This window comes from Gorilla gorilla, chromosome 6 (assembly GCF_029281585.2).
Source record: "Gorilla gorilla gorilla isolate KB3781 chromosome 6, NHGRI_mGorGor1-v2.1_pri, whole genome shotgun sequence".
NCBI lineage: Eukaryota > Metazoa > Chordata > Mammalia > Primates > Hominidae > Gorilla > Gorilla gorilla.
Genome location: NC_073230.2, coordinates 140,261,118 through 140,273,117, shown reverse-complemented (window position 1 = coordinate 140,273,117; position 12,000 = coordinate 140,261,118). Strand labels below are relative to the sequence as shown.

Sequence of the window (12,000 nt, the reverse complement as noted above, 5' to 3'; positions counted from 1 at the left end):
GAGGCTGAGGCATGAGAATTGCTTGAAGCTGGGAGGCGGAGGTTGCAGTGAGCTGAGATTGCACCACTGCACTCCAGCCTGGGAGATACAGCGAGACTCTGTCTCAAAAAGAAAAGAAAAGAAAAGAAAATATATACAGCAGATACATTACAGACCAATTGGAGGTAACACCCTGAAATGAAGATGCCACAGATTTTTATCTTTCTCTCTCCTTGTAAAATTGGTAACACGAAGGCAAGATAACTGTTAAGTAAATGGAAAATTCTTCAATTTCCTTTTTATTTTATCTCAATAAAAATGAGGCAGCTATTCTAGCTAGGGTGGAAGTAATTTATTCTCTGTACTCCTCTCCTTCACATCATCCTGACCAACAGTCTTCCCTCAATATTTGGAGCTGGTTCATTGGTGTTTCACTCACACACCACAACACTGGAGAATCACTCAGAAATCAGGACCAACTTAGGAATCTTCGCCAGCTTGATGCAAGAGTTTCTCTGGAAAGGCATTGATTTCTAGAAGCCCCCAACTTGAATCTGCTGGAGTAAGCAGCCTTCTGGCAACTGCTTGCATTCCCACATCTCAAGAGATCCACTTTATCCAGACTTGCGTGGAGCATCTCTCCAGAAAACATCCAGTTCTACTTTTAGACCTTAGCTTTGTAACCTGAGCAAACAACCCCACGGGGGCTCACCTCCAGCTGCCCTTAGGCAGTGTTTTGCTACCCAAGGCGAGCTGACCTTATACTGATGAAGACCTGCTATCTATGGCCTAGCTAGTCACAGCGTGGTCCTCAGAAGGGCAGCATCAGCATCACCTGGGAGCAGAGAGTCTCGGTCCTCACTCCAGGGCTATTGAATCAGAATCTGTAGCTCAACAAGGTTCCCAGGTGATTTGTATGCATTTTTAGGTTTAAATAGCAGTGGTCTAACAGACCTGCCTGAGTTGCTTTTTCCAGCAACAGAACTCACCATGTCCTGGTCTGAAGTTGTTATCCATCCATTTTCTACTACCAGTCTCTACACAGATTTCTCTGCAGTGCTCCAGGGCAAGCTATCTCTATTTTGGATGAATTCCCAACCCGTGGGTCTTATAGCAATCTGCATTTCTATTATTTGGGTGGTCACACAAGTAGATAGCACAGCCTCCCACTAGCCTAAACCATACCCATTCCCCTCCAACTCATTTTGTTCTCCTTATTCCCACAGCTGTAGTGTTACAATGATCATAAATTATTGTTAAAGAAGAAAATTACCAAAAGAAAAAAAAATAGTCTCTATAAACCTGCATAGTTTAGAGCTAAAGAATATGTTAAAATTTTCCATCATGGAAATTTCCCAGCTACTGGGCTCTTTAGATTTTTTTTTTTTTTTTTTCAGAGCTGCAAGCAAAGAATGGAAATTTCCAATTGCAGCATCGAGGGCTGCTGTTCTGCTGACTGTCTTGCTCAGCCGGGGTCATCTGCTTCTCTAAGACATCAAGGAATGCCAAGGTAGGTCTGAGAGAAAACACATACTTCCTCTGCAGGAAGGAAGGAATGTCTTTATGCTGCCTCCAACTTGTAATTAGGGGAGGGACAGGAGAGGTGACATCCCCCTGCTCCATCCACCTGGATGTGGATTTTGTTGTTACCACCTATCAGCAGCTTATCCTACTTGACATCTTTCCAGTGGCAGCTGGCTGGCAGGTTTTTCGTTTTTTAAGAAATCCTTAAGGTGGTGGGGGATCCAGAGAGATGGAGGGAACCAACATTTTTGAGGTCTACTCTTCTAAGTAACCCACCAGGTATTTTATATATGTTATGTCATTTAACCTTGTCACACTTAGCCTTCATTACATTTAACCTTGTGACCCACCCAAGGTTAACTTCTGATTTTCTGCACTCAAATTTTGGAAGCATCATTTGTTCTTCCTAAGACAGCCCTATTGCCCCCAGCCCTCCTATAAACCAGTTATCTTCAAGCATCCTGAAGGTTTTGTTTCCACCTTCTCAATAACATCAACAGCTCCGTTCCTTTTCATTATATCTAAGTTGAAAGATATTTCCATTCACAGGTGGTCCTGATGTCTGAGTCAACGGGCGTCTAATAGTTCTCTAAATTCTGTCATGTACCTCCCCACTCACTACTGCTATTACTACAGAAGTATGGTGGCAGCTCCACGAAGTCCGAGTATAAAGGCACTGGCATCTTGCAAACAAAGCTAAGGACCCTGACTGGCTCTAGGCCTGAAAGAACATTCTCATACCTAGGCTGGGTGGGTTTGTCTGGGTGGTTTGGGAGTTTTGTTTTTTGTTTGTTTGTTTTTTAATATAAAAAACTTCTAGGGGGATTCTGAAATACCGTAAGAAGCAAGAGCTATCTATGTTTACTCTCTTCTTACAGACAGCCATATCAAACCAGGAAAAGAAATGCTAAGGAGGTCTTCTGACATCGCTGTTGCTATTTATACGTAACATCATTTATTGAGGCAAGTTTGGTAATAGTGAAGATTTTCTAGCAATAAATTTTAAAAAATCATTACATGGCTAGTAAGTTAAAAAAAATTCTCCCCTGTCTGTCATTTCAATCACATCCATATCCATAGGTAGTGATATGATCTTTGAATACAGTGACCAATTTTACCACCACCCAATGATGAAAGTGGAGGCAAATGGGAATCAGCCAGAATATTGTAGGTCTGTTTAGGGTTGAGCCTCAAAAGCTGATGTTTAGTTGAGTTATTGCTTACATCTGTGACAATGATTTTCCGTATCCCTTTAACCCATTAAAACTGAGTCTGATTCCCTGGTGAAATTCATCAAGTGGTATTTGAATATGGGTCTGGGTCTCATGTGATATGTACACATTTCCAACAGACTTCTTTCCACCCCTCCTCTGTATTTGTCATTAGCTAGAAGATAGTGGTCCTCTTAGCTGAAGGCACTGATGATTCATGTCTGTGGGTGGGGCTGAATAGACTGATGTATGATGACTCGTTCTTTCCGCTTTAGACCACAGAGATGACTTTTAAAATTTTGTGGTTGGAATACACGCTGTTTTAGATGATGATTGATTGTTTGTGATTTCAAACATGGCCTCAATTCTGTCCCTCCTGTTTCCCTGCCCCTTGCAATGTGACTTTGCAGCTCCTCCCATCAAGAGCTGGAGTCTGTTTCTACATTCCTTGAGTCTGGGCCTGCCTTTTGGCTGGCTTTGGCCACTAGAATGTAATTGAAATAATGGTGTTCCAGTTCCAAGCCTAAGCCTCAAGTGTGTGCTTCGGCTCTCCCCTGAAACCTGCCAGTGCTGTGCGAACAAGTCCAGGCTAGCCGGCTGGAGGATGAGACATCCTGTGGAGTCAAGATGAGCCACTCCAGCTGAAGCCATTTTAGACCAGCCAGCTCCAAGCGAACATACCAGCTGATCACAAATGTGTGAGCAAGCCCACTGTGGTCAGCTGGGCCCAGCCCAGATCAGCAGAACCTCTCAGCCAATTCACAGACTCGAGAAATAGTAAATGGTAGCTGTTATATGCCATGCAATTTTAAGATGGTTTGTTATGAAGTAACACGTAACTAATACAGATGATCAATTATCTTCTTCCCCCCCACGCCCCCCATGGCTAGGAAGCTCAGAGCCAAATTCAAAAGCCAATCGTAGAAACTATGTTTATTTATTTATTCATGTTTATCGCACACTTTATGGGTAACGTATGTGCAACCTTCTCTCTCCTTAATGGTGAATTTTTAAAATTCGATAACCTGTTGTTTACCACATTGACTCTGAACCAACCCAATACCTTGTTTTAAATATTTATCAGATTAGAAGAGAAGAATCTAGAGTGAGGATTGGCAAACACTCACTTTCTTTTTCTTTTTTTTTGAGACAGAGTCTCACTCTGTCACCCAGGCTGGGGTACAGTGGCACAATCTCAGCTCACTGCAACCTCCACCTCCTGGGTTCAAGCAATTTTCCTGCCTCAGCCTCCCAAGTAGCTGGGACTACAGGCACGCGCCACCATGCCTGGCTACTTTTTTTGTGTGTACTTTTAGTAGAGACGGGGTTTCACCATGTCGGTCAGAGTGGCCTCGAACTCCTGGACTCTGGTCTCGAAATCCTGGACTCAAGTGATCCTTCCATCTCAGCTTCCCAAAGTGCTGAGGTTACAGGCATGAGTCACCGCACCTGGCCTAGGATTGGCAAACACTTTCTGTAAAGGGCCAGCCAGTAAATATTTTAAGCTTTGCAGGCTGTATAGTCTCTGTCATAACTACCTAACTCTGCTGTTATAGCACTAAAGCAGCCATAGACAACCTGTATACAAATGAGCATGGCTGTATTCCAATAAAACTTAATTACAGAAACAGGCGGTGGATCAGATTTGGCCCTCAGGCCATAGTTTGCTGACCTCTGCTCTAGAGCAATACGTTACTATGCAAAAACATCTTCACCTACACTACAGTCTCCTCAACTTTATTGTAATTTATCTCAGTTGTTTTGGAAAAAAAAAAAAAAAGACAAATGAAGTGAATTTACTTCCTCTAGCAGAGGACAAGAAGAGGCTGACTGTGCGGTAGGAAAGTATATAGCATTTGTACCAGAGCAAGTATGACACTGAACAAATCCTCTGGCCACTTCGTCCATGACTGCTTATTTAGTTCAGTGCTGAAGGCCAGAATAACACAAGCAATGTCTCATTTGTTTTGTTTCATCCCACAGCTTCTAATCTCAAATACTCATTTAACAAATGCATGCTGGATGTCACAATAAGGATGGCGCTCCAGTCCTTCTTGCCTACTCGGAGTTCCCTGAATGTATTGTGCTATTTCACGCCTCTCTAACTCTGCACACAATGTTCCTTCTGCCTGGAACACACTTAGCCCTCTTCTCTTACTGGCTAACGCCTACACGCTGATCAAAACTAAGCTCAATGATACTGCCTCTTGGAAGACTTCCCTGAGTGCACTTCTACCTCCTCACCCTCAACCTTCAGCCCGCACACTCAATCTCAGCATTTATTCTACTAAACTCATAATTAAGACAGCTAATGCTTATATGGTACCAGACACTTACTATGGGCCAGGCACAGTTATATCCTGTCATTTCATTGAAGTTATTGGCATGCTTGCATGTTTCCACAAGACAATCATACGTTCAGAAACATGTATTGAGTACTTTGCAACTGGCGTGCTAGGCAAAGTAAATAAAACAGTAACAGTAAAGTAATAAAACAGACCGTAAGCCCACTGAGGGAACCTACTGCATGTTATTTGTTTTTACCTCTCAATACCTAGCAGTGTCCAGAGCAGAGGTTTTGTTTTAATTTTTTTTTTTTTTTTTGACACAGGATCTAACTATCTCCCAGCCCAGAGGGCAGTGGCACGATCATGGTTCTCTGCAGCCGTGATCTCCTGGTCTCAAGCAATCCTCCCACGTTGGCCTCCTGAGCAGCTGGGGCTACAGGCGTGTGCTACCATGCCCAGCTCATTTTTAAAATTATTTTGTATAGAGACAGTATCTTGCTATGTTGCCCAGGCTGGTCTTGAACTCCTGGCCTCAAGCAATCTTCCCACTTCGGCATCCCAAAGTGCTGGGATTACTGGCGTGAGCCACCCATACCTGATCAGAACAGAGTCTGTTTGTTTGTTTGTTTGTTTTTGAGACAGAGTCTTACTCTGTCACCCAGGCTGGAGTGCAATGACATGATTTCGGATCATTGCAACCTCCACCTTCCGGGTGCAAGCAATTCTCCTGTCTCAGCCTCCTGATAGCTGGGATTACGGGCGCGTGCCACTATGCCCAGCTAATTTTTGTTTTTTTTTAGTGAAGACGGGGTTTCACCATGTTGGCCAGGATGGTCTCAATCTCTTGACCTCATGATCTGCCCGCCTCAGCCTCCCAAAGTGCTGGGATTACAGGCCTGCACCACCACCCCGGCCCACAGATGTTTTAAATTAATATTAGAAGAACAAATGAAAATACCACTTACATGGTACAAAATACGTGCTAGGCCATGTTCTAAGCTCTTTACATCTCTAAGCCTCAAAACAACTTTATGGGGTAGCTGGTATAATTATCACCATTTCACACACGGGAATTGAAGGCATAGAGAATTTTTAGGTAATTTTCCCAAGGTCATACAGCTAGTATGTGACAGAGCTGGTTCCAGAATCTATGTTCACAACCCCTGGATGAAATGAAAGCTTGAGTGACTCAGCATATCTCCATTTCTACTCCTGGGGAAGTAATTTTTTTATTTTTTATTTTTTTTGAGACAGAATCTTGCTCTGTCACCCAGGCTGGAGTGCAGTGGTGCGATCTCGGCTCACTGCTTCCCAGGTTCAAGCGATTCTCCAGCCTCAGCCTCCCGAGTAGCTGGGATTACTGGCATGTGCCACCATGTCTGGCTAATTTTTTTTTTTTTTTGTATTTTTAGTAGAGACAAGGTTTCACCATGTTGGCCAGGCTGGTCTCGAACTCCTGACCTCAGGTGATCTGCCCACCTTGGCCTCCTAAAGTGCTGGGATTACAGGTGTGAGCCACCGTGCCGGGCCCCTAGGGAAAGTAGTTTAAAAGAGGCATCTTTGAGAACATAGGTTGTCCAGTGGTACCAGTCACGTGCTTAAGGTTAGGAGTCAGAGAATTGTGTTCACATCTGCTCTCAAGTGCTTGATGTAAGTGAGCGATTTTGGTAGTGGCATTGACAGTTCCTGCAAGGTGCAGTCTTACATTTACAGAGCATTACGGTGCATTCTGAACTCTGATCTGATTTCTCCCACCACCCTCTCCTCCTCTCGGGTGGTATGCATCAATGCTCAGGGGCAACTCCAGCAGGGTTTCTGCCAGCATGTGTCTGCCGTGTTGACTCTTTCCTGATGGCAGGCAAGTTATACAGTAGATCCATCCGTGTTGGCCTATTCCCATGGACACTTCAGCAAATTAGCATTTTGGAGAAGACTACACAGAAACATCCATAATACTGGTGAACCTGGCTGGGTGTGTGCATCTTTAAAAAAGTATTGCTGGCCAGGCATGGTGGCTCATGCCTGTGATCCCAGCACTTTGGAGGCCAAGGCGGGCAGATCACCTGAGGTCAGGAGTTCGAGACTAGCCTGGCCAATGTGGTGAAACCCTGTCTCTACTAAAATTACAAAAAGATTAGCTGGATGTAGTGGCGGGCACCTGTAATCCCAGCTACTTGGGAGGCTAAGGCAGGTGAATTGCTTGAACCCGGGAGGCGGAGGTTGCAGTAAACCGAGACCACGCCATTGCACTCCAGCCTGGGCAACAAGAACGAAACTCCATCTCAAAAAAAAAAGCATTACTGCCAGTCATTTATGGAAGGCTTTGGAAGTCCCCATGGGGCCTTGCAAGCAACATGCCACTCAGCAGGGAAGATAAAGACAGGGAGAGACAGTGACTGGCCTGCAGCTGTTTCTAAGGACAGGCTTGCTCTGCTGAAAAAAACAAAGAACAGATATTTGGAATAGAATTTTGCATCTGAAACAAATATGGATTTGGAGAATTTTAGGTTTGAGCATTAAGACATTAGAAAATAAAGCCAGGCACAGTGGTGCACACCTATAGTCCCAGCTGCTAGGGAGGCGGAGTTGGGAGGATTGCTTGAGGCCAGGAGTTTGACACTGTAGTCACGCCTGTGATCATGCCTGTGAATAGTCACATAGTGAGACCCTGTCTCTAAAAAAACTAAAAAAAGAAAGAAAAGTGATCAGAGTCCCTGCAGACCCTTGAAGTCTATGGTCTCTCTGAGTAGAGAACAAATGTGTCCATTCTCCCACCTCAAGGCAGCTTAAAAAAAAAAAGTAACTCTTCTTCTTTACTCCCTTTGCAAACTAGATAACTAGGAGGAGGTGAACAGGCAATTTCCTTGGTGGCCTCCACTGATGGTTTAGAGGACGCAACAAGGTACCAGGGCCAGGACTGGTTCCCACAAGCTTCCTGTTCTCAGTCTGAGGCACAACAGAGGCTAAAAAGAATTCAAAGATTCAAGAATTGGCTCTTAGAAGCAACCATGTGTCACCAAAGAGCTGGGCAAGATAGTGCTTGTTGGCTTTTCTCCTAGTCAAGAATTAACCATGAGACTTCTCTAGGAAAACATTGATTGCCTGGCTGGAAAACTTCAGAAACATTGAGTTGACCACTATTCTCAGGCACCTGCACATACATTTTTCAGGGCATTGGGTACAATTTATAGCATCTTATTTTCCAGTGAAAATAATCTGTTACTGTATTTGTAGCCTGTTTCATGCGGTTTAACACTTAATAATTCTCTGTTGTTTTTATTACGAAAACTTGCATTCTCTCATCTAGAGCAGAATCTCCCTGAGGGCAAGATCTATGCCTTCACTTCTTTGGACTCCTCCACAGGACCAGACAGAGAATGAAGGAGTACAGTAGTGGGTGGTCAAGAGGGAATGATTACAGGACAGAGTATTTGGAGACCTGGGCAGTTCCAATGCTCCCCACCCCTGTCAAGCTGAGTATAGGTCCTCAGAAAGCACTTAAGTCTCAGAGTTGCCATTTCCTCATTTTCAGATTTCCTCTCTTGCCTTACCGGTTGTTGGGAGGATCAAATAAGATAATGTCTGTGAAAGTATTTTGTGAACCAAGATCTGCTGGCTACTGAAATGTAAGAAGTCATCAGAAGAGGCACTTAGTAAATATCTGATTGATTTTTAATGATAAGATATTGTCTTCCCCTTTCTCCTTTACATTGAGCTCCTTTGAGGGTGTTATTTTGCAGGATTTCACTTTATATGAGTAGCAAAACCACTCCACATCCACCTGATACTGTGTGGTAGGTCCCCTAGTGCATTTCACCTCATAATTATCTTAAAATTTGATTGACATTTAAGCAAACCAACCAAAAAAGTCACAAGGTATGCCATGGTCACGTTGATCACATAGAATTTGTCAAGATCAATGCATGTGTAACCCACTGGCGTTTCAGAGCCTTTCTTGTGCTGCTGCGTCAGCCCACTAAAATTATACCCTAGGCAAAGATTATGTATATTTCTGTACTCTAGTGCATAGTTCATACATGAGAGTGGCAGATGATTGCTCTAAGCCCAGGCCAGAGAAAAAGAACATTAAAATGTGGCAGTATAATGGGGAATTTCACAAAAAGGTGACACTATAAAACAGACTCTTAACTCATTTATTTGTAAGTCTTTATTCTCTATTTGTTCTTAGCAAAGAAGACAATCTCTCTATAGTAACAGAATTCTATATGACTCATTAGAGAAATCTTTCAAACATGGTTATTCCTTAAAATGCTTCTGGAAGATATAAGGTTTAGTCTTAGGGTTTCTTCTCACTCAACTGGAGGAAAAAAATAGAGATGCTAAGGGATAAGCTAAGTTGTATATTCCAGGGATTTGTTTATATAAACTCCTGATTCCTCATCTAGTTCTTTGGGCCCAAATAACGTGAAAGTAAAAATAACTAGAGAGCGACAGCTTGGCTGTGGTAAGCATTGTCTTCTCTTACTGAAGCTTTTCAATTCCAGTATTTTCAAACCCTATTCCTGAAAGCTATGGGAACCTGTTTTTCCCAAATTCAATCATACAGTGTCAACTGCAGGACTGGTATCCAGGTTTGAAGCATTTTGTCAACATATTGAATCCAGACCAGTTTTGAACTCTATTAACTCTATTGATGAACATATTTATGATGGTTTTTTTTTTGGAGATGGAGTTTCACTCTGTCACCCAGGCTGGAGTGCGGTGGTGCGATCTCGGCCCACTGCAGCCTCCCCCTCCCGGGTTCCAGCAATTCTCCTGCTTCAGCTTCCCGGGTAACTGGAATTACAGGCACATGCCACCACACCTAGTTAATTTTTGTATTTTTAATAGGGATGGGGGCCGGGTGTGGTGGCTCATGCCTGTAATCCTAGCACTTTGGGAGGCCAAGGCAGGTGGATCACTTGAGGTCAGGAGTCCGAGACCAGCCTGACCAATATGGTGAAATCTCGTCTCTACTAAAAATACGAAAATTAGCTGGGCGTGGTGGCTTGCGCCTATAGTTCCAGCTACTCAGGAGGCTGAGACAGGAGAATTGCTTGAACCCGGGAGGCGTAGGGTGCAGTGAGCTGAGATCGTGCCACTGGACTCCAGCCTGGGTGACAGAACGAGACTCCATCTCAAAAAAAAAAAATAGGGATGAGTTTTCACCATGTTGGCCAGGCTGGTCTCAAACTCCTGCCTCAGCCTCTCGAGTTGCTGGGACTAAATGTGTGCGCCACCAAGTCCAGTTAATTTTTTTTCTTTTTGGTAGGGATGAAGTCTCCCTGTGTTGCCCAAGCTGGTCTCGAACTCCTGGCTTCACTTGATCCTCCTGCCTTGGCCTCCCAAAATGCTGAGATTATAGGTGTGAGTCACTACGCCTGGCCTGAAGCCTAATTTTTAATAGATGTTAGTAGCTAGTAACATTAAACTCATACTAAATACCAATACCTTTTAATGTTTAAACCTGATAACATGTTTATGCATATATAGTTTTCTATAATAATTTTATTTTCATCAGATGCTTTTCTTTCTTATTCTCAAATCTCTCCCACTTCTTCTAGGGCTGATGTGAGGCCAAGCCTCTTTCATAATCAATAGTGGAGGGAAAATACCTAAGAGGAGGAGGAAGTAGTGGATTTAACATTAATTATTATCTTCCTGTGACACCATGCTCTGCTCCCTTTGCCTGAAAAGTTGCAGGAAAATAATGGTGATGGGAAGGGGAAAACGTCCAACTGCAGAATTAATTATTTGTCCATTTACCCCCAAAATATATGGTGAGTGGCAGACATGTAAGGGTGTTGCTGTACTTTTGATATTGAGAGAGAGCATGAGGGACAGATATTATAACACAAATGTTTCAAGATGGAGAGTTTCTTGTACATAGTAAGTCATTTATGTATTGTATATTTTAATAAATATTTTTGTAGAGTACAAATAATTTTCCGTATGGAATTATTCTAAGATTTATCAAAATGTTTACCAGTTTGTAACCAAACCATTCCCAAAAGGGATCTAAAATAATAATTTTAAGAAAGAAATAAATTAGAATGACATTGAGTAAAAGTTATACAGCTTTCTTTTTCTTTCTTTTTTTTTTTTTTTTGAGACCAAGTCTCACTCTGTCGCCCAGGCTGGAGTGCAGTGGTGGGATCTTGGCTCACTGCAACCTCCACCTCTCAGGTTCAAGTGATTCTCCTGCCTCGGTCTCCTGAGTAGCTGGGATTACAGGCACCTGCCACCACACCCGGCTAATTTTTGTATTTTTAGTAGAGACAGGGTTTCACCATGTTGGCCATGCTGGTCTCGAACTCCTGACCTCAGGTGATCTGCCCGCCTCGGCCTCCCAAAGTGCTGGGATTACAGGCGTGAGCCACTGCGCCCGGCCTTAAACAGCTTTCATAAAACATTGGTTTCTTCTTTTATATTGTTCCTCATGGTAAAAACAGCAACATTTCTACATAAATGGTAACATTCGCACCATTTGCTTCATTTTAGGATCTGTGATTGCTCTTGGGAACGAGTCCTGCTGTAGCGTGAAGGGGAAGGTATAATTTGGAGCCAGACACAAGAAAAAAGGTTTCTTTCAGAAGCAATATATTTATGTACATGTAAGAGTATCAGAAAAGGATTAATAATTTCACCAAGTAATCTAGAGCTACATTTCGTATGTAAGTTCTTCACAGAGCTATGACAAACTTTGTAGAACTCAAGCCTTCCATGGAAAAAAGGTTATAAAAATTCTTTTGGCTGGGCATGGTGGCTCATGTCTGTAATCCTAACACTTCAAGAGGTTGAGGCAGGAGGATTACTTGAGACCAGGAGTTCAAACTGCTGTGAGCTATGGTTGTGCCACTGCACTCCAGCCTGGATGACAGAGCGAGACCTTGTCTCTAAAAAATAAAAAATAAATGTTAGAAATAACAGAACCGGCCAGGTGCAGTGGCTCATGCCTGTAATGCCAGCATTTTGGGAGGCCGAGGCGGGTGGATCAC

General features: G+C 43.2%; 1 protein-coding gene across 1 annotated transcript in view; it reads right to left on the bottom strand.

The window, feature by feature from the left end:
• Window positions 1–12,000, bottom strand: part of MKLN1 (muskelin 1) — a 376,139-nt gene that overhangs the window by 297,657 nt on the left and 66,482 nt on the right. The gene's annotated exons all lie outside the window — the stretch shown is intronic.